Source organism: Cupressus sempervirens, chromosome 4, assembly GCF_028749045.1.
Source record: "Cupressus sempervirens isolate cs-2001-9-10 chromosome 4, ASM2874904v1, whole genome shotgun sequence".
Lineage (NCBI taxonomy): Eukaryota > Viridiplantae > Streptophyta > Pinopsida > Cupressales > Cupressaceae > Cupressus > Cupressus sempervirens.
The window spans coordinates 751,814,277-751,838,184 of NC_143121.1; positions in this window are offsets into that span (position 1 = coordinate 751,814,277).

Here is a 23,908-nt window from a genome sequence, read left to right on the forward strand (position 1 = left end):
ACAGGTCATAGGTTAACCTATGACCCCTATCAACACATTTCATGACAACATATGTCCCTAGGGGTCCTAGTACCCCTAAAAAAATATTTGGTTGGTTCTAAAGCATTGAGAGGGGTATTATGTTCCCTCTCAATGCATTTCATGACAACATATCCCCTAGGGACCCTAGGAGCCTTAGGAACATATTTGGTTGTTTCTAATGCATCAAGAGGGTTCATAGGTTAACCTATGACCCCTCTTGATGCATTTCATGACAATATATGTTGCTAGGGGCCGTAAGACCCCTAGGGATGCATGTGGTTAGTTCAAATGCATTGAGACAAGTCAAAGGTTCCCTCTCAATGCATTTCATAACAAAATATTTTTCTATAGGCCCTAGGACACCTAGGGACCCATTTGTTTGTTTCTAATGTGTCAAGATGATCATAGGTTAATCTATGACCCCTTTCAACACATGTCATCATGACATATGTCCCTAGGAGCCTAGGGCCCCTAGGGACACATTTGGTTGGTTCCAATGCATCGAGAGGGGTTATAGGTTAACCTATGAAACCCCTCAATGCATTTCATGATAACATATTTTCCTAGGGGACCTAGCCCCTATGGACTCATTTTCTTTTTTGTGATGCATCTTGAGGGGTCATAGGTTAACCTATGACCCCTCTCGATGCATTGCATGACAAAATATGGTCCTAGGGGCCCTAGGGCTCATAGAGATGCATTTGGTTGGTTCAAATGCATCAAGAGGGGTAATAGGTTAACCTATGACCCGTCTCGATGCATTTATTGACAACATATGTCCCTAAGGTCGCTAAGATCCCTAGGGACCCATTTGGTTGGTTCTAATGCATTAAGAGGGGTCGTAGGTTAAGCTATGAGCCCTATCAACACATTTCATGACAATATATGTCCCTAGAGGTCCTAGGGCCCCTAGGGATGCATTTGGTAGGCTTCAATGCATCGAGAGGGGTCATAGGTTAACCTATAACCCCTCTCGAGGTATTTCATGAAAACGAATATCTCTAGGAGCCCTAGGGCCCCTAGGGATGCATTTGGCTATTTTTAATGCATCAAGAGGGGTCATAGGTTCCCTCTTGATGCATTTCATGAAAACATATGTCCCTAGGGTCCCTAGGACCCTTAGGAATAAATTTGGTTGGTTCTAATACATCGATAGTGGTCATAGGTTAACCTATGATCCATATAGATGCATTTCATGAAAAAAAATATTTCTAGGGGTCCTAAGTTAGCTAAGGATGCATTTGGATGGTTCCAATGTGTCAAGAAGGGTCATAATTTCCCTCTTGACACATTTCATGACAACATGTGTTGGTAGGGGCACTAAGATCCCTAAGGACAAATTTCATGACAACATATGTCCCTAGGGGCCCTAGGAACACTAGGGATGCATTTGGTTGGTTCTAATTTTTTGAGAGGGCCATAGGTTAACCTATGACCCCTCTCGATGCATTTAATGGCAACAAATGTCCCTAGAGGCCCTAGGGCCCATTGGAATGCATTTGGTTGGTTCTAATGCATCGAGAGGGGTCATAGGATAACCTATGACCCCTCTCAATGCATTTCATGAAAACCTATGTCCCTAAGGGACCTAGGGTCCCTAAGAACACATTTGGTTGGTTCAAATGCATTGAGAGGTGTAATAGGTTAACCTATGAACCCTGTTGATGCATTTCATGACAACGTATGTCCCTAGGGGCCCTAGGGATGCACTTGGTTGGTTGTAATGCATCAAGAGGGGTCATAAGTTAACCTATGACCCCTCTCCATGCATTTTATGACAACATATTTACCCAAGAGGCCATAAAACCCCTATAGATGCATTTGGCTGGTTTGAATGCGTCAAGAGGGGTCATAGGTTAACCTACAACCAATCTAGATGCATTAGAACCAACCAAATACATCTATAGGGCTCTTAGAGCCCCTAGGGACATATGTTGTCATGAAATGTGTTGAGAGGTGTCATAGGTTAACATGTGACCCCTCTTGATGTATTTCATGACAACATATGTCTCTAGGGATCCTAGTGACCCTTTTCAATGCATTCCCAATGGGTCCCTGGGGGTCATAGGACCCCTAGGAACATATGTTGTAATGAAATACACTAAGAGGGGTCATAGATTAACCTATCTCACCTCTCAACATATTAGAACCAATCAAATGGGTCCCTATAGGTCCTATGGCCCCTAGGGACATATGTTATCATGATATGTGTTGAGAGGGGTTATAGGTTAACCTATGACCCCTGTCGATGCATTAGAACCAACCAAATACTTCCCTATGGGTCCTAGGGCCCTCAGGGACATATGTTATCATCAAATGCATTCAAGGGAAACCTATGACTCCTCTTGATGCACTAGAACTAACTAGATGCTTCCCTAAGGGCACTAGGGCCCTAGGGACATTCGTTGTCATGAAATACGATGAGAAGGGTCATAAGTAAATGCTTCCCTAAGGGAAATAGGGCCCCTGGTGATATTTTTTATCATGAAATATGTCAAGAGGGGTCATAGGTTAAACTATCACACATCTGGATGCATTTCATGACAACATATGTCCCTAAGGGCCCTAAGACCCCTAGGGATGCATTTGGTTGGTTGGAACCCCTCTTGATGCATTCCAACCAACCAAATGCATCCCTAGGGGTATTAGAACCTCTAGGAACATATGTTGTCATGAAATGCATAGAGAGGGCATGACAAGGAATGTCCTTAGGGGTTTGATGCATTTGGTTGGTTCCAATGCATCGAGAGGTGTCATAGGTTCTTGCTCAACGCATTTCATTACAACATATGTCCCTATGGGCCCTAGGATCCCTAGGGATACATTATTTTGTTTCTTATGTGTCGAGACCTCTCAATGCGTTTCATGACAACATATGTTCCTAGGTGGCCTAAGATTCCTAGGGATGTATTTGATTGGTTTGAATGCATTGAGAGGGGTCATAGGTTCCCTATGAATGCATTTGATGACAATATATGTCCCTAAGGGCCATAGGACCCCTAGGGATGTATTTTTTTGTTCCTAATGCATCGAGAGTGGTCATAGGTTAACCTATGACCCCTCGATGCATTTAATGACAACATATATCCCTAGGGTACCTAAGACACTTAGGTATGCAATTGGTTTGTTCTAATGTGTGGAGAGGGTTCATAGGTTCCCTCTCAATGAATTTCATGAAAACATGTGTCACTAGCAACCCTAAGACCCATAGGGACCTATTTGGTTGTTTCTAATGCATCAATAGGGGTCATAGGTTAACCTATGACTCCTATCAATGCATTTCATGACACATATGTCCCTAAGTACCCTAGGGCCCCTAAGGATGCATTTGATTGGTTCCAATGTGTCAAGAGGGGTTGTAGTTTCCCTCTCAATGCATTTAATGACAACATATTTCCCTAGGGGTCCTAGGACACCTAGGGGCCCATTTGGTTGTTTCTAATGCATTGAAAAGGGTCATAGGTTAATCTATGACCCCTCTCGATGCATTTCATGACAAAATATCTCCCTAAGGGCCCTAAGACCCCTAGGGATGCATTTGGTTGGCTCTAATTCATTGAGAGGGGTTATAAGTTCCCTTTCAATGCATTTCATGATAGGGGCCCTAAGACCCCTAGGGACCCATTTGGTTGATTGTAATGCATTGAGTGGGGTCATAGGTTAACTTATAACCCTTATTGACACATTTCATGACATCATATGTCTCTAGGAGCCCTAGGGCCCCTAGGGACACATTTAGTTGGTTCTAATCCATTGAGAGGGGTCATAGGATCTCTCTGAACACATTTCATGACAACATATGTCCCTAGGGGCCCTATGACCCCTAGAGACCCATTTGGTTGTTTCTAATGCTTTCAAAGGTGTCATAGGTTAACCTATGAAAACCTCTTGATGTATTTCATGACAACACTTGTCCCTAGGGGCCCTAAGACCCCTAGGGATACATTTGGTTTCTTCAAATGCATCAAGAGGGGTCATAGGTTCACTCTTAATGAATTCTATGACAAGATATGTCCCTAGGGGCCCTAAGATCCCTAGGGATCCATTTGGTTGTTTCTGATGCATTGAGAGGGGTCATAGGCTAACCTATGACCACTCTCAACACATTTCATCACAACACATATTTCCCTAGGGTCCATAGGACCCCTAGGGATGCATTTCTAGATACATTTCTTGTCAAGATATGTCCCTAGGAGCCCTAAGACCACTATGGATGCATTTGGTTGGTTTTAATGCATCAAGAGGGGTCATAGGTTCCCTCTCGATGTGTTTCATGAAAAAATATGTCCATATGGTCCCTATAACCCCAAGGGATGCATTTTTTTGGTTCTAATGCATCGAGGGGTGTCATGGGTTCCCTCTCTATGCATTTGATGAATACATATGTCCCTAGGGGCCCTAAGACCCCTAGGGACCCATTTTGTTGTTTCTAATGCATCAAGAGGGGTCATAGGTTATCCTATGACCAATATAGATGCATCTCATGACAATATATATTCCTAGGGGCCTTAGGGTCCTTAAGAATACATTGAGAGGGGTTAGAGGTTAACCTATCACCCCTCTCAATGCATTTCATGAAAACATATGTCCCTATTTTCCTTAAGACCCCGAAGAATGCACCTAGTGGAATCAAATGCATCGAGAGGGGTCATGGGTTCCCTTTCAACACATTTAATGACAACATATGTCCCTAGGATCCCTAGGACCCCTACGAACCAATTTGGTTGTTTCTAATACATCAAGAGGGGTCATAGGTTAACCTATGATCCCTAATGACATATTTCATGATGACATATGTCCCTAAGGGCCCTAGTACCTCTAGGGACACATTTCATTTATTCTAATACATCGAGAGGGGTCATAAGTTCCCTCTCAATACATTTCATGACAACATATTCTGTAGGGTCCCTAGGACCCCTAGGAACATATTTGGTTATTTCTAATGCATTGAGACCTATGACCCCTCTCGATACATTTCATGAAAAAATATGTCCCTAGGGGCCCTATGACCCCTAGGGATGCATGTGGTTGCTTCAAATGCATCAAGAAGAGTCAAAGGTTCCCTCTCAACACATTTCATTACACCATATTTCCCTAAGGGCCATAGGACCTCGAGGGACCCATTTGGTTGTTTTCAATGTGTCAAGAGGGTCATAGGTTAACCTATGACCCATATTAATGCATTTTATCCTGACATATGTCCCTAGGAGCCCTATAGCCCCTAAGGACACATTTTGTTGGTTCCAATGCATTGAGAGGGGTCATCGGTTAACCTATGACCCCTCATAATGCATTTCATGATAACATATGTCCCTAGGAGCACTAGGACCCCTATGGACTCATTTGGTTGGTTCAAATGTATTGAGAGGGGTCATAGGTTAACATATGACCCCTCTCAACACATTTCATGACAACATATGGTCCTAGGGGCCCTTAGGCTCATAGAGACACATCTAGTTGGTTCAATTGTATCAAGAGTAGTCATAGGTTAACATATTACCCCTTTGAACACATTTCATGACAACATATGTCTCTAGGGGACCTAGGATCTCTAGTGACCCATTTGGTTGGTTCCAATGCATCGAGAGGGGTCATAGGTTAAGCTATGAGTCCTATTGATGCATTTCATGACAACATATGTCCCTAGGGGTCCTATGGCGCCTAGTGATGCATTTTGTTGGCTTCAATGCATCGAGAGGGGTCATAGGTTAACCTATGAACCCTCTCAAAGGATTTAATGATGATGAATGTCTTTAGGGGCCCTAGGGCTCATAGGGTTGCATTTGGCTTGTTCCAATGCATCAAGAGGGGTCATAGGTTCCCTCTTGATGCATTTCATGACAACATATGTCTCCAGTGGCCCTAAGACCCCTAGTAATGCATTTGATTATTTCTAATGCATCAAGAGGCATCATAGGTTAACCTCTGACCCCTCTCAATGTATTTCATGACATCATATGTCCCTAGGTGCCCTAGGAAACCTAGGGACCCATTTAGTTGATTCTAATGCAATGAGATGGGTCATAAGTTAACCTATGACCCCTCTCAATGTATTTCATGACAACATATGTCCTTAGGGGCCCTAGGATTCCTAGGGATGCATTTGGTTGGTTCTTATCCGTCGAGAGAGGTATTATGTTAACGTATGACCCCTCTTGACATATTTCATGACAACATATGTCCCTACAGGCAAGCCCATAGTGAGGCATTTGGTTGGTTTGAATGCATAAAGAGGTGTAATTGATTCCCTCTAAATGCATTTCATGGCAACATATGTCCATAGGGGCCCTAGGACACATAGTAATTTATTTGATTGGTTCTAATTCATCGATAGGGTACATAGGTTAACCTATGACTCCCCTTGATGCATTTCATGACAACGAATGTCCCTATTGTCCCTAGGGCCCCTAGGTATGCATTTGGCTGCTTCTAATTCATCGAGAGGGGTCATAGGTTAACCTATGAACCCTCTCGATGCATTTCATGAAAAGATATGTCCTTAGGGGCCCTAGGGCCCATAGGGATGCATTTGGTTGGTTTGAATGCATTGAGAGGGTTCATAGGTTAACCTATGACCCCTCTCTATGTATTTCATGAAAGCATATGTTGCTAGGGCCCTAGGGACTGTAGGGACATATTTGGTTTGTTCCAATGCATAAAGAAGTGTCATAGGTCAATCTATGACCCCTATCAACACATTTCATCACAACGTATGTCTCGAGGGGCTCTAGGGATGTGTTTGGTTGGTTCTAATGGGTCAAGAGATCTATGACCCCTCTCGATGAATTTCATAGCAACATATTTCTTTAGGGGCCCTAAGAACCCTAGGTATGCATTTGGTTGGTTCTAATGCATCAAGAGGGGTCATAGTTTAACCTATGACCCCTCTCAATGCATTTCATAATAACATATGTCCCCAGGGGCCCTAGGATGCATTTGGTTGGTTCCAATGCATTGGGAGGGGTTATAGGTTAATGTATGACCTATATCAATGTATTTCATGAGAACATATGTCCCTAGGGGTGCTAGGGCCCCTAGTGATGCATTTGGTTGGTTTGAATGCATCGAGAGGGATCATAGGTTAACCTATAACCCATCTCAATGCATTTCACGACAACATATGTCACTAGGAGCCCTAGGACCCCTAGGGACCCATTTGGTTGGTTCTAATGCATTGAGAGAGGTCATATGTTAATCTATGACCCCTGTCAATGCATTTTATGTCAACATTATATACGCTAAAAAATGGTTTGCATCTACGACTTCATCAAAACAAAGCTCCATTTTACATATAGCACACCTCTTTGAAAGAATTGTCTTCACCTTATTCCAATTGGTCCTCATTATGTCTCCTTCATCTTCTTTCATTCATATCTTCATTCACCACCATCATCATGTGTTTCGATAAACCAAATCATCTTTAACTTGCATTCCGACATTCTTGCATCATCCTACACTATCTATCAACCTTTTAGGGCTTTCCACCTAGTCCAACCTCAATCTGACCTTTGTTTGACAAAGTTTTATCAAATATGACAATTGTTGAGTGATTTCCCTAATGTTATGACCTCTTTCCACCATATTGGTCCCAGATCCCCTATGTTGTACTCTAGAGGCCATAACATTTGCATTTCAACTCCAATTTTTGAACTGTTAGTTGCGTTGGGTTCATATCTTTGTAGTGAAAAAATTGAGCCATAATTTTAATTATTTGGTCGCTATCTTGAGTGGTAACCCTTGAAAACAATCTTGGGCCTCTAAATCAACATCATTTCTACATACTAATTCATCTCATTTTCTCATTCCACTAATTTTGATCTTTTGGCAAACTTGATTGTATCTCAATAGTGTCTATCATCATTCATATCCCCTTTCACATCAATTTAACATCATTTTGGAACCATTTCAACATCATCAAAAATAATTTCAAAATCATATCATATCAACTTAAAACTTTTTCAAATCAACCTGGAATCACCCCAAATCAACTCAAAATCACCCAAAATTATTCCTAATCATCGCAAAATATATCAAACATCCAAAATCAATTATCATCTATCCAATCCTAGGCATTTTGGTGGCTTTTAGTTCCCTGGAAACCTATAAATCTATCAAATCTTATCAATGTAACCTTAGTACTATCATGACTCTTAGTGCTAGGTCAATCTATCATTCTTGTCATTTGATCATGGACGTTGTTGAATCCCTTAGTGTTAGATCATAGCATTATCAACACATTTTAATAATATTGACTGTGTTCATTGATATTATTATGATCAACCCTATCAACCAATCTTGATTTTGTAGCATTTACGATATTAGTTAAATGTTACATATCATTAATTCATGTCATGTGTCCTTAGAATGTCATCAATTTTGACCAATCAATTAATTTCACCATGGCTTTGGTCTATCCATAATCATCCTAGTCAATCTCCATTATCATCACATTTTCATCAAAGGATACTATAACACTTATTTAATCATTTGGCCAATCACCTACTAATTTTCTCTATAGGATTAAATAACCCATAATTTAATCCTATCATTCTTAATAATTATTCTTCCTAATCATCATCCTCAATTAATTAATTGGTTCATCATTCAAAAACCATGGAAATTCACAATTTCCTAAGTCATATTTCCACAATTAATTCTATTTTCACTAATTTTTATTTTGTGGAATAAAGGATTTTTAATTCAAATATTCCAAAAAATATTGACATCATCCTGACACATGGGTGTGACACCTTGTGGATTCTCCATTGACACATGGCTAAGATATGTCATATTCCATATATTATTATTCCTTTACACATTTTCATTTTTGGCTTTATTCATCATAGATTCTTGGCTTTAATTGGGCTCGAGGTGTCTTATGACATGTCATAGATTGTCTCCCACATTTAGCCAAGTTTGAATTCCATGCATCATACAATATTATACTTGGCATCTTGTCTCATATGCATCATGGGTTCTCCAAGGAATCTCTTTCCACATTGCATATCCAAGGGTGACAAATCCAATTCTCTCACCTTGAGTGTTGATTATAAAATAAGCACTCTTTCTCTTATTTTCGGTCCCTAGTTTTCTCACATTTTTCACCCCATCTCTCATGCTAAAATCAATACTTCAAGTATTCTCATAGCATTATCATAATCCTATTCTTTTACTTCATAATTGTGTGCACTATAGGAAATTTTGGACCTACATCATTTGGAGAAGAAAGAAGGACATGGGAGCTACAAATGAAAGAGGGAGTTTTAATATTGTTTTTTTTCCTTTCTATTAATTTGGCTTTCATGGTAGACTAGAGGGTGCTAGCGTATGTTTATTAAGTTTGTGATTTGCTCATAGTATGTTAGACATTAGCCTATTTTCTAGTCCTACATTTTGGTGAACCTAGCATGAACATGCTTATCTATGTTGGGTTTTCTTTTTTTGTTCTTGTAGGTGCAAGGGAGCAGCTCACTTGGAAGGGTATAATGACTATCTGCACTTTGTTATCACACCTAGATTAATTAGGGGATCGATTAATATGGTTATATCTTTTTATTTCATGCATTTTGCTAGCTTACTGCCCTAGGATCCACTCTACTCTGTCAAGGCGCACTTAGGACCCCTAGGAGGCAATTTTAGGAGTCTAGGAACCACCAAACACCCTTTGTACTATTCTTAGTTTACCAAATGTGCTTAGAAGTCACCAATTGTGTCCTTCTAGGCCCCAACTACATCACAGGTGTAGTCTGCACTATCTAGGTGCACTTGGGAGTATATGTGTCAAAATTTGTTTTTTTTGGGTCTTGATTGGGCACCATTTCCCCACAACTTTACTTTTACTTGCCAACTGTACTTAGAAATTACAAAGTGTGCCATACTAGGCCTCAACTATCTCATGGGTGTATTCTACACTAGTTGAGTGCACTTGGGGGTGTTTTGAGCCATTTTAGCCTTTTGGGGTGGAGCCTACTCTGTTAGAGCACACCTAGTTGATAGAAAACACACACATAACACAAAATCTACATATAAGGTTTATATCACTATATAGAACATAGGTTAAAGGTTTTTGTCTTACTAATGGCTTGTTTGTAGTATGTGGCAATCATTGGATGAAGATTAAGAATTGAAAAACTACTAATGTTTGTTTGCAAGACATTACTGAAGACCATTGTGTGCTTGTCAAAACCATTTGTGTGGATTTTATAGATTAGATAACACTTCATTTGGTGCTTAAAATAGAATTTTTATTTTCTCTCTGATGTGTCTATGCTATTCAATCTCTAGGGGTTATATTGGATGTATCCTCTCCCCTCGCCATTTATGGATCTTGGGTGTAAGAGAAATTTGTGTAACTTCTATAGGAAGCCTACCTTAGACCAAGATACTCAATATTGGGTATGCTAGGGGATGACCTCAAAGTAGTAACAGGTGAAAAGCTAGGTCAATATTCTAGCTGCTATATAAAATTCAATTACGATGAAAGTCATGTCGGTGGTATTGCTGCATAATAGCTCTCCTCTAGTACCCTTGTGGTGCATCAAACCCCAATTCTAGGGGCTAGGAAACCTTCTACGAAAGTTTATCATTCACTTGCTGAACGAAATGCCCTTACTAAAAACCATGTTTTAGTGGCCAAAATTATTTCTATCCACTAGCTCAAGGGGTCACCCATGCCCGTGAAGACATCCTACATTCTAGAGGTCCTTGGTAGTTGCAATAGTTTCTTTGAAAGTCATGCCCCTTGGGAAGTGGATCTTAGTAGCCCTGAGAAGTGAGTGCACTATAAGGGGGAGCCAATGGTTCAAAGATCCTAGGTTTTCCACTTTGGATAAGTGTGGCTAAACTTTGGTTCAAGTAGGAATGTAGTGGATACAGTCTTAAAGCCTAGGTTGTGGTGTGTTTGTTCAGTTTTAACAATAACTATTCTTGTCTTAATGTGTCTTGCGTGTGTGTAAAAGATTAATCAAGATAATAGTCAAAATTTAAATTTACACCTTGAACCTTCTCAGAACATTATACATTGTAAAAAAATTACAACCTTTTTCAAATCTTTGCAAACTATACTCAAATACATTCAAGACTTGCAAAACATGGCCATTGGTGAACCTAAACATGCTTGGCATATCATAGGTTTCATCCTTGCATAGAACCACTTGCATTCACCCTAGTCTAGGCCTCATACTCTCATCATATAGGCTTTACATTGCATCTTTTAGTCCTCATTTAGTGTCCCTTACCTTTCATATTGCATCCATAGGGGTTTAGTTTGCCTCCCTTAGTTTTTGCATTTGCATCCCAAAATCAACACTCTGCATCTCCCATCATGTACCTTTGCATGCACAACCCTCATATTTCCCACTTTAAACATCATTTTAGGTGTCATAAGCATCATTTTCAATCTCCATTCTAGTCTTAACATTGTCCTCTATTTTTTAGCTCATTGTGACATTAATCTGGAAAACATATCACTCAGAATTGCCTTAGTTTCAGCCTAATTTACCAACTGTGTCCTAAAACTACCAACTGTGCCCAAACTAGCCCCAACTAGGCCATAGGAATATTTGGTACTATCTGAGAACACTTGGTGGTTTGAGGACCCAGTTTGGGATTCCAGATAACATTTTGTGTCTTCAACAGTGTCCTTAGGTACTTGGATAGGTCCCCCTATCTTAGCATGCCCTGATTTACATTCTATATCTCGTAGTCTTCATTTCCTTCACTTAAGACATCATTCCTTAGGTCATAACCCCTATTCTACACCTCATAACCCATCATAACATCAACCTTGACATCTTAGCTTCCTGGCATATCAATTTGGCAGCCGCACTACTTAGAATCAACAAACCTTTAACCTAGCCCCCCAACTATGCCCAAACTAGCCCCAACTACACCATAGGCATAGTTGGCACTTTCAAGGTGCACTTGGGCACTTGCATGACCATTTTGGGCCTCAAAACTACATTTTGGGATCCTAAAACTACATCTAGGAGCCTCTGTACCTCCTCATTTTGCATTTGATGCAAAACTGCATCTTGCACCCAAAAACTCATTTGCACCTTAGGACCTTTGCATAGTGCATACCCAATAAGCATAACCACCATTTTAAGTTCCCTAAATGTCATTTTGAACCCCAAAACCTTTGAATTTAGTCAAAAATTTGAACAAAAATATGGACCCTAGAGTATTACATTGTGTAAATGGATAATGGATCTTGACCATGGTCATTTTATCATTTTCTTTTATCCTTTTCTTTGGTCAAACACTATCTATGTCAAGGTAGATTTAATTTTGTCATTTTTATCTTATCACTTTTTGTCTTTTTTCGATCAAGATCCAAAGTCTGCTATCATAACATTACACTCTTAGGTTAATACCTTTAAAATATTTCACCTAAGTTCAAGAAACCTTGCATATAACTTTATCATTAGCTTAATAATATTTCTAGTGTCCCTAAACATCATTTTGACTCACCCTAGTGGTATATCCCTCTCATCTTGCATTGTTCAAAACCTTGGCATCATTTTCACTGTCAAACCTTATCAACTTGTCTATCAACCAAATTGTCTACTTGATCACTTATCCTCATTTTGCATACCCCAAATGTCATTATCAACCCTAGGACAGCATCTCTTGCATATTTCACCTTGCATACATCAACCTCTACCATCATTATCAAGTCCAAAATCCAACCCTAACCTTCATTTTTCATACTATAGGGTCATTTTCATCTCCTTTAGTCAATCTCCAAAACATCACTTTGCATTTACATTTGCATAGTTTCTCTAGGACATTTGCACCTTGCATATCAAAACCCTACTTCATTTGGCATTTCCCTAGGTTTCATAACATCCTTAAACACTTAAAAATCCAAAAAACACTCATATCCTGCATACCCACATCCTTATTATCAAGTTTTGACCTCTTTTACCAAATGCAACACTATTTTACCAACTACACACTTCAAGTGCGTAGTTGGTAGATTCAAAGTGTACTTGGTAGTTTTAGAGCACACTTGGTAATTAGGGGTTTCATTCTAGGTTCTAGAACCCTAATCTACACTTCCATAGGCTTCATTGCATCACAAAACCTTGCAAGACGCTCTAAATCACTCAAAACATTCACATTTTGCATTTTAGGCACTGTAGCACCTCTGTTTACCCATTGCATACCTCTTACTCACCAACTTCTCACCTTCAATCCCCTAAGTGCACCAAGGGTGCACTTGGTACTATCTTAGCATAGTTGGTAGTTTAGGTGTGCACTTGGGAGGCAGAGAGTCCATTTAGGTATCATGCTAGCACTTAATAGGACACAATCAACTTAAAGGCCTAAATAACTTTATCAACATTTGTTTTCTCAGGCACCAACACAAGCAAAACCTCATCCAAGATAGAATAAGAGCAAGAAAATCCAAAAAACCTTTGATGAAGAACAAATTGAGGCATCACAACCTTTACTTATGGACCCCTTAAACATGTATTCGCAAGATCACCATAATCAAGAGATGATGCAAGAAACCCAAAACAATGCACCTACCACAAGGTTTCCTCAAACACTTCCCCTACACATGGGATGGTTCAATGGAGTCCTGACTTTGAACCTATATTCGTGTTGATACCACCTAGAGGTGGAAGTGTACCAACCACACTCAAGGATGAACAACCAAATTTGTTTGAATTCAACAAACCGAACACCAGTACCTTTGACTATAATACATCAAACATACAACAAGGTATTGTACACCTAAGTGATGACTCCAACACTAAATATGGCATCACTAATGAAGAAATGGCTAGGGCATGTCAAGATAATTTTTTTTGCAAGAACTTCAAACTCCTTGCAGCCTAAGAAATTGTCAAATTCAACCCAAACGTGGAAGGACCTAAGTCCAAACATCAAACCAAAACAACCATTGAAAATGTAAAACCCATGATCAATTTGGACTTAGATAAGGGAAAACAACCTTGGGAATTTTCAAACACAATAATGGAACCTATAAGGTCTCATCAAGAATCAACCATTGAGATCCTCCAAAGTACATTTGAACACATCAACATTAATCCCTTGTATGATGAACCAAAACCAATGAAGGGAAACATGAATCTTCCTAAGTATACCCAAAGGATACTAAGAATTGATCTCAATCACATGGTCCAAAAACAAGATGTGCCTAAAGGGACTTATGCTCTAGGGATGCCAAACATGCCTCCTTTGGAGGCAAATCAACAAAGTGCACCTTTGATCCTAACCCTTCGAAGTGTTATGATATAAAATGTTATGGAGCCTCGCACAAGTATATCGTGTGAAATATTAACTACAACAATCCCTATTGATGCACAAAGGAAAAATCTTATTGACACTATAGCTATTCCTGAAAGGAATGCACCTCATTGTCAAGTCAATATGATGTCCCAAGGAGAAACCTCTAAAACACAAAGGTGCCAAAGAAACAATACCAACATGGTGGTCAATTTGCAAGGACTTAGTCAACTCCCATGACACCATCAACCTATAGTGGTACAAGGACTTAACACTTCCAACCCTCAACCAAGTCTACATCTACTTAATGCACATTCCACATATCAACAACAACATCAACCACAATAGAAACAACCTCAAGTGGTACAAGCATCCAATGTCCCTAACACACAACCCAATGTAAACCTACTTGACTTACACACAATGTATCAACAAAAATTCCAACAACAACAAGCCATGTTTGCTAAAAAACAAGAGAAACTCAAGCAACAATTGGAATATCAAAGACACTTTGATCAACAAATTGCATACCAAAAATATTTATTACAACAACAACATGTGCCACAACAACCCCAACAAATAACTCTACAACAACAATCATGTACATGGTCTCATATGTAACCAACAGAGGTATCCCGACAACAACAAAAAAAAATGGCACAAAAACAACACATGGTACATCAATCATAGTTGATACCACAACAACTACCACATCAAATACCACAACAAGTACCCCAAAATGTGTCACAACAAGGACCCTTTTGTCTTCAAGGTGCCAACATATCTCCACCACCTAGTGAAACAACACTAGACTCATTAGACATAGAAATGTCAAAACTGAGTACACATAGCTCCTGCCATAGCAAATGGTCGACTCATAGGCACAAAAGAATTGAAGGGAAAGCTATCATGCAAAACTCTAATGAAGAGCTATTGCAAAAATTCAAACAACTTTCCAAACAAGTTGAGGCATTGCGAGTCCAATAGAAACAAGCTCTATATACAGAAAGGGACCTATGTACTAATACATTTGACAAAAGTTTGTATATGCCTCCATTCCCAAAATACTTTGAGGCTCCAAGATTTGAAAAATACCAAGGAAAAGGCAACCCTATTGATCACATCTAAGAATTTTGTGCCTCTTGTACTAAACTCGGTGATAAGCCCACTTACCTCATGAGATTGTTCCCTCGCTCTCTAGGTGGGCCCTCACTTGAATGCTACTCCAAACTTCCTCTCACTATCAAATCTTGGTCAGAGCTACCAAAAAAGTTCATCTCCCACTTTGCCTTTAATATTACAAATGAGGTAACACTTTTTAATTTGTGCTCAACTAAACAAAAGATGGGAGAACAATTTATCACATTCTTACTGTGCTAGAGAAGCCTAGTCAGTCAATGCTCACTAGACATTCTGAAAGAACAACAAGTTAATTTGTGCATTGAAAAATTAGACCCAGACTTAATGTATAATCTCAAAATAAGAAATCCAAGCACTATTTCTAAACTGATGAAAAAAAGGGCTAGTATTGAAGATGCTCTTATTTGTAAGGGAATCCTCAAGATAAACAAGGAAAACACAAACACCAACTCATCTAATGACAAGGAAAATTTTTTCTCCAAAAACAAGAATGTTACAAATGATGGCATTGTGGATGCTTGCACAATTAGCACAACACAACCTCAACTGACTTTGAAAGGTGCAAACCCTAAAAATTCACAAACTCTCAATCAAACGTTAGCTCCACAATAGAAAATTGAGACTTCCATGTAGGACAAACCCCAAAGGCATCCTAGAACCAAAGACAAGAAATTCACACCATTGGGCATACCTCTTGAGATTGCACTACAATAGTTACTCAATAATAACTTCCTACAGTTACCCCCAATCAAAGATGAACTGATAACTAAAGAAAATTGGTGGGATGACAAATTTTTTTGTGATTACCACCACATCAAAGGAGATAAAACCTCATCATGTTTTCAACTAAAGCATGCAATACAAGATCTCATTGATGATGGTGTAGTCATAGTTGATCCATCACTCCTAGCATCCAACTCTGATCACACTATCTTCAAATATCCTTTAGGTAATCACAACAAAGAGAAACCCTCCAATTCAAACTCAAACTCATAAGGTAATGTGAACTACATGTGCACTGGATATGACTACAATATTAACTATTTCAATGAGTCAGATTCCCACATATCCACATTCACCTTAAAGACTGAAGAGCCTTATTGTGCTGTCAGTACACATCATACCAAGATCACTCTACCTAGAGCCTCCTCTAGAGCTACAGCATCTACTATACCTGTACCCCCTAGTAGACCTGCTGCTCCTACTTCATCTAATTATAGCCTTATTGAATAGCTCGGCAAGACCCCTATGAAAATATCCATTTTGGACCCACTATGTGCATCTCCCCAACATTAAAAGATCTTGGATCAAGCCCTTAAAGAGTCAGCAGTCCCAGATAACATTGATGTTGCCCAATTCCAAGCCATGGTGCGGAACATATCCACATTAAAACATATCACCTTTTGCCCTTAGGATATTCCTAAAGATAGACCAAACCACAATGATCCCCTTCACCTTGAAGTCTTTGTCCATAATGTTAAAGTTAAATATGTCTTGATAAATGGAAGAGTAGGACTGAATATCTATACACTTAACGTGGTCAAAGGTTTAGGTTATTTTGAAGATGATGTGGATCCTATTAGTGTAGTTTTTTATTTTTCCTATTTTGCTAGGTTTTTCCTACACTTTTAATAATCTCGCTTAGGTTAATAAAGCATGTCTTATTAGGTGAATGGTTGTGAGGTGTCACCTTCCTACATGTGAGTATCCATTAGCTATCTTGGGAAGATACTTTGCTATCTTTAGTCTGATAGATGGTTGCTCCTCATTGGTTGGTGTTGCCACCTCCTCCCTCTTCCTAGCCTATATAAGCATGCTACCTGGCTTGTATTTGCATCTCTTGTTTTTGCATCCTCTCAATGCTATTTTTCTTCTAGAATTTGCATTACCCTCTTGGAGAGTAACTCTATGATGCTATTTTGATTTTGTATCATTTCCATTCACAGTTTAGATATTTACTCTTTGCACTAGTTTTCTGGGTTATTAATCTTTTCAGATTCTAACATGGTATCAGAGCTTTTCTATGTGCAAGAGTAGATTTTAGTTTCTTTATTTGAGAGATTCGGGGGGGGGCAAATAAAATTTATTGTAGTTTTTTGAAAAATGAAGTATGCTCTTCTCTTGCATCTTTGGATGATACTGAGAATGAAATTTTTTTTGACAAAAACGGTTTTTCTCTGGAGTTTCAATCTCAAATCTGACAACCAACTTGCATATTTGGAGTTTTCAATCAGTTTTGCAGGTTCCAGCATGCCATTGATGCACTTAGAAAGCTGATCCAACATTTTCATGTCATATTCTGGTTGCTGGGGTCATTTTTTAATTTTTGGAGCCGGTTTTTACTTTTAAAAGCGTTTGATTTACACTACAGCAACATCTTTTGTACATCAGCAAGAAAAACGCTTTCTAGGTTTTGTTCGCAGCCTCGAAAAACCATCTAGGTATCTTTTAGATTTTTCCTGCAAGCTATATATTTTGTAGAATTGAGCATGCAAAGCTACAACCATACACCTCTCCATTGGCAGTCGCAAATTTGAACGCAGTTTTCAAATGTCTCATTCTTGCTCATACGGACCCCGATTTTGATGATTCTTGTTATGAACTTAGGTATTTTTTTGTGCTCCATACACTAGTGGAGTTTTTTTTTTTATTTTCATGCATGAATTCTTCAGAAATTGTAGATTCTCAGTCGTGACTCTGCACAGTTCTCATTTTGAAAACTTCGGAGGATCATAACTTTCTCATACGACCTCGTATCGAGGCGATTCATTTTTTTGAAAGTGCATGATTTTTTGAGTAGATCGCAGTGGTGCTATTTGTTTCCTTCATTATTGTGCCCAAGTTTCACTTTTAGCATATGCTCTTCATGAAGAGGCCCTGTTGGTTTTTCTTCCATAACTTGAGCATACAGATGTATTTTTTTGATTTGAAAAAATGCGTCAGAAAGCTAGTTCTGAGATGGAGATGATGGTAAAGGTTTTTTTGATTTTTGCTATAGTTTGGTTACCTGTTTTGGCAGTCAAAGCCAGATGTTCTATTTTGCCTTCTGGGAGCCATATCTCACTCATTCAGACTTTTTTCTAGGCTCGCCAGATATTGTTGGAAAGCTGTTTCTATGAGTTATTTAGTTGCAGAGGTCTTTTATCCAGATTCTGCTCCAAGTTCTTTCTCCTTCGAGTTTTGCACTTTCGCACTTTGGCAGATTACTTGGATTCTACAGGTCCTGGAATCTCTTCTTCTATTCTTTTGGCTCACTCTTCTTTTTGACTTCTGAGCATTGTATGCTTCTATTTTGTTGCATTCCTTTTTCTGTAAATGCACTAAGATAAAGTGTCTACTTTTTCATATTTGGGATCTTGTACACCTTGTGTTTGTTTGTACTCGCACTCAGTTATAAAGTGCCATGGGGGGTCATGATGTTTTGCCATTTTGTGCTCATCCACCTTTGTCAAGTGATTTTTTCTTCCATGACATTAGCCCATGCAGTGTGTCAGTGACACCACCCTTTATCCTATGCTTGTACTTCTATTGCACTGTTGGTGTTCCTGATTCGTCTTCTTGCAGATGTTTTTGGCATTGCATTTCAGTGTTCCTATCACCCCTCTCCCTGTTCAGCATTATGGGGGGGTTCACTTGTTGGATCTATTGCTTCTTTGGTTTAGTTGAGTGATCTACGTATTCAGTTTTTGTTCCTATGTACTAGGCGCATGCAGTGGCTAGGCAACTATGCATTTTGGTGAGATGGTTCATCTACTATATAGACACTCATTCATTCCTACCTTTGGAGGTCACCTCTTCGATTGATCATCTCTTTAGACTTTGTCTTCTCTACCTGGTCATGCACTATTTCAATGCGGGTTCCAGTAGTTTCTTCTAACAGTGTTTGCAGCTTCATGCTTTGGAGATGCTTCATGGTCTTTTTCGTTCCTCTCTTTGGGACATTTCCTAGATTGGAGGCTTAGTTTCCTTCATCCAGTTCTTTTTCTTGTATTGGGTACCTGATCAGGCCTTGTTGCCGGGACCCATTTTCCTGCTTTCATAGCTTTGCTAGGTTAGCATCCACCTAAGCTTCACTTATGGGGGGGTGTTAGTGTAGTTTTTTATTTTTCCTATTTTGCTAGATTTTTCCTAAACTTTTAATAATCTCGCTTAGGTTAATAAAGCATGTCTTATTAGGTGAATGGTTGTGAGGTGTCACCTTTCTACATGTAAGTATCCATTAGCTATCTTGGGAAGATACTTTGCTATCTTTAGTCTGATAGATGGTTGCTCCTCATTGGTTGGTGTTGCCACCTCCTCCCTCTTCCTAGCCTATATAAGCATGCTACCTGGCTTATATTTGCATCTCTTTTTTTTGCATCCTCTTAATGCTATTTTGCTTCTAGCATTTGCATTACTCTCTTGGAGACTAACTCTATGATGCTATTTTGATTTTGTATCATTTGCATTCATAGTTTAGATATTTACTCTTTGCACTAGTTTTCTGAGTTATTAATCTTATTAGATTCTAAAAAATCCCTCTCGAGGAATCACAATAAAATCCTATGATGATGGTGAATTCTTCTCCAAGGGTGTCATCATATTACCTATTAGAGTTGGTCTAGCTATTGAAGATACATTGTTCCAAGTCCTAGATATTGAAATGAATTGCAACATGATACTAAGATGCCTTTGGCTTCATGCTATGAAAGTGGTTCCATCTACATATCATCAATGTCTAAAGTTTTCCTATAACAATGTAGAGGTTACCATCCCTGGTGATCCAAATCCTTTCCAATTTTGTGCAAATTTGAGAGATGCTACCACATACCAAGTCCCAACAAATGATTAAGCACAACCCACAAATTCCTCTATGTATGTGGATGCAAATATACTCCTTACTAAGGCCAAGGAAAAGATGAAGATTGAAGACAATGGGTGTAGAGAATACTTTATGTCCCAAGTATCCCACATTAGGGACTCACCAATTTCTCCCCAATATTATGGTAAATCACACCTATCACAAGACCAACATTCCAAGATTAGTACACAAAATTCCACTTCTATCAACTTCATTAGTGGAGGTGGCCTAGATGAAGAACATGTTTATGAGGATACATCTATCTATATTGAGAAAGTAAAAGAAGAACAAGAATCCACTTTGACATCTCCTAGCAAGTGTGGACCTGGGTTTATTATCACGTAGAAACAAGGTTATGATGGCTATAATAGTCTTGGATGTCAAAAAGAAGGAATAGTTGAACCTATCACTATAAAAGGACAACCTCCTAGTTTGGGGCTTAGATTTAAACCATTACAAATAGGTCCTCCTAGTACTATGGTACCTACATGTAAGACTATGGATGTTTTGAATGATGAAAAGGCATTTGAGGATATCCATCTTGAAACGAACAATCCTGTTGCTTCTAAGCATGACCTGAATTATACCACTAAATGCAATGCCCATATCTATACCTTCAACCAAAGCCCATTCAACACTGATTCTGACATCTCCTCAAGTTATCCTAAACTATTGGATTGGGACCAATGTGGACCACCAATTTTTGATCAATTTGAAAATGATGATGCTCTCACAATAGACTTTGAAATCTATGAAGGCATTATAATTGATAATCATATAGAAGCAATTCCTCCTGAAGAGAACACATCAGCATATTTTTGGGAGTCAATTCTATCTTCAAGTTCCAAAGATAAAAGCAAAGGAAAAGATTACAAAAGTAGGTCTCTTAGTGAAAACTGAAAGGTTCCATTAGACCATGAAAAATCAAAAGCTAAGCAACTCCCAAGGATACAAGATAAACAAGAGGATGCCATGAATATAAGTGTTCCAATGATCAATATACCACAAAGTCTTTTTGGGCTCTCTCAATTAGAATTCATGTGGGGAATTGTTGGTCTCAATCCTCCCAATATTTCCTTATATCCAGCTATTTATCCCCCAATCTAGCTACCTAATTTTCCCAACACCCAAAATCAAACCTCTACCCAAAAACCCTTTGCATATGTCATCATCAGTGACATTCTACACAACATAGCCATTGACCCATTTATCCTCAGATGCCTTGATTCACAAGAGGCAGACATTGTCTTACATGTGGTACACAATGATATATCTCGAGGCCTTTCTAGTGGTTTGATCTTAGCTACAGACTTGGATTGAATCCTGTGTAGTTATGGTCAGTCATGGATCAAGAGATTATCAATTAGCAACACCAATGATAGATTTCTTCTCAACATTCATGATTCTATCTAAAAGTCCTGAAAAAATATTTAAAAAAGGCAAAAAGTCCAGAAAAAAATATCAAAAGAAGAATGGCAAAAGGTCCTGAAAAAATATTTTAAAAATAGCAAAGAGTCATGAAAAAAGAAAAGAAAAAAAGTGAAAAAAAATTCATGAAAAAATGGATGCCTTAATGAAAAACTAGCAAACATGTGTCTTGGCACAAAAATTTAGGTCAAGAGAAAAATTCCATCCAAAAGTGAGAAAACTTGGAAAATAGGTGCTTTAGGCAGGTACCATGGTGAAAACCTAGCAAACATGCACCATGTGTAGTCAATTGTTATTCCTCCATCTATTAGGATTCCATCTAGGTTTTTCTCCCCCTTGATCATTCCTAGATCATATCTTTCATATTGCAAGACATCACTAGACCCTTACTATGGCTCACAAACTGGTTAATATCCATTGTTATCTTACCTTCATCAATCTATACATAATCTATCGTTGGCCTTTGTACATAGTTTTTGTCTTGTCTGGGGGCATATTACCTACATGGTTCATGAGTTTGAATTTGAACTAGGGGCATATCCCTAAGCACTATTTATCCATTGAACTTATCACATAATGGATTTGAGCTAACACTTGTATATGCTTTTGCAATCTTGAAAAAATCCTTAAAATTCAAATACGATCCTAAAAAAAGTCCTAAAAATTCCAATATGATCCTGAAAAAATCCCCAAAAAGCAAATATGATCCTGAAAAAACTTCATAAAAATCATACAATGTCCTGAAAAAATCACTAAAAATTATAATGTGTCTTGAAAAAATTACTAAAAATCATAAAATGTCTTGAAAAAGTCACTAAAAATCATAGAATGTCTTGAAATAAACCCTAAAAATCACAAAATGTCTTGAAGAAACCAGTCCCACAAAAAAATCCAAATATCCTCAAAAACCCTAAAGAACACAAGACCCATCAAAAATTTATAATAAACCTTGTAAACAATCACTATGGATAATCCCCCCTTTTTTTTGAGCATTTGCACTTTTGCAAACTAAAACTCAAAGCACTACTCTTTCAAGATAATCACACTATTTGAGCAATGTGAACCAACAATCAATCCAACATATCACTATGAACCTATCAACTATATCAACAATCAAAAATATCATATGATCAACCTATCAACTATGATCTGAGGACCTACAACACTAAAAAGAAAGTAATAATGGACAAGAATAACTGTTGGCTCACATTGTTTAGTGAGTGATTTAATTTTTCTTTGTTTTTTCTTTGATCATGTTCCCATGCCACTCGATTATATAATATGATCTATAAAAGTGGTTGGGATGGTTCATGGCCATCTTTTATTTTCTATCTATTACAATGTACCTTTGAGAGTCTAGGGCATGTATATATGCCTTAGGAAGGACAAGGTCATTTTTTGTCTACATCGTGCTTATCTACGCAAAAGGTTTGCATTTTACGCTCAGGCCCTTTATGCGATGATGTGTTGCATTCCATTTGATATATCAAAATAAAGCTCCATTTAACATGTAGTGCACTTTACAAAAGAAAAGTTCTACCCATAATACTAACAATACCTCATCTCATCCCCTCCATCTTCTGTGTCTTCTTCATCTACTACCTTGCATCTCATTATTGAGAAATTGACCTACCATATGCATATCTCAGTCAATTTTTTGAGGGAACACCCATATATATCATTCCTACTGGGGCATGTTGTTATGGCTTTCTCATTAGTATTCTTTGACATAATGCTTTAAATCACATTCTATCAAAGAGGGGCAAAATGTAGATGCTCAAAAATGGTTCGCACCTACGACCTCATCAAAACAAAGCTCCATTTTATATATATCACACCTCTTTGAAAGTAATAGTCTTCACCAAATTCAAATTGGTCCTCATTACATCTCCTTGGTCTTCTTTCATTCATATCTTCATTCACCACCATGATCATGTGTTTTGATACACCAAATCATCTTCAGCTTGCATTCCTACATTCCTGCATCATCCTACACTATCTATCAACCTTCTAGGGCTTTCCACCTACTCTAGCCTTAGTATGACCTTTGTTTGACCAAGTTTGATCAAATGTGACCATGTTTGACTGATTTCACTCATGTTCTGACCTCTTTCCACCATTTTGGGCACTTGCACAAAGTTTTATGTCATTTCGAGTTTAGTCATGGTATCTTTGGCCCTCGGAGCCTTCTAAGGCACATTCTACACTTTTTGAGCACAC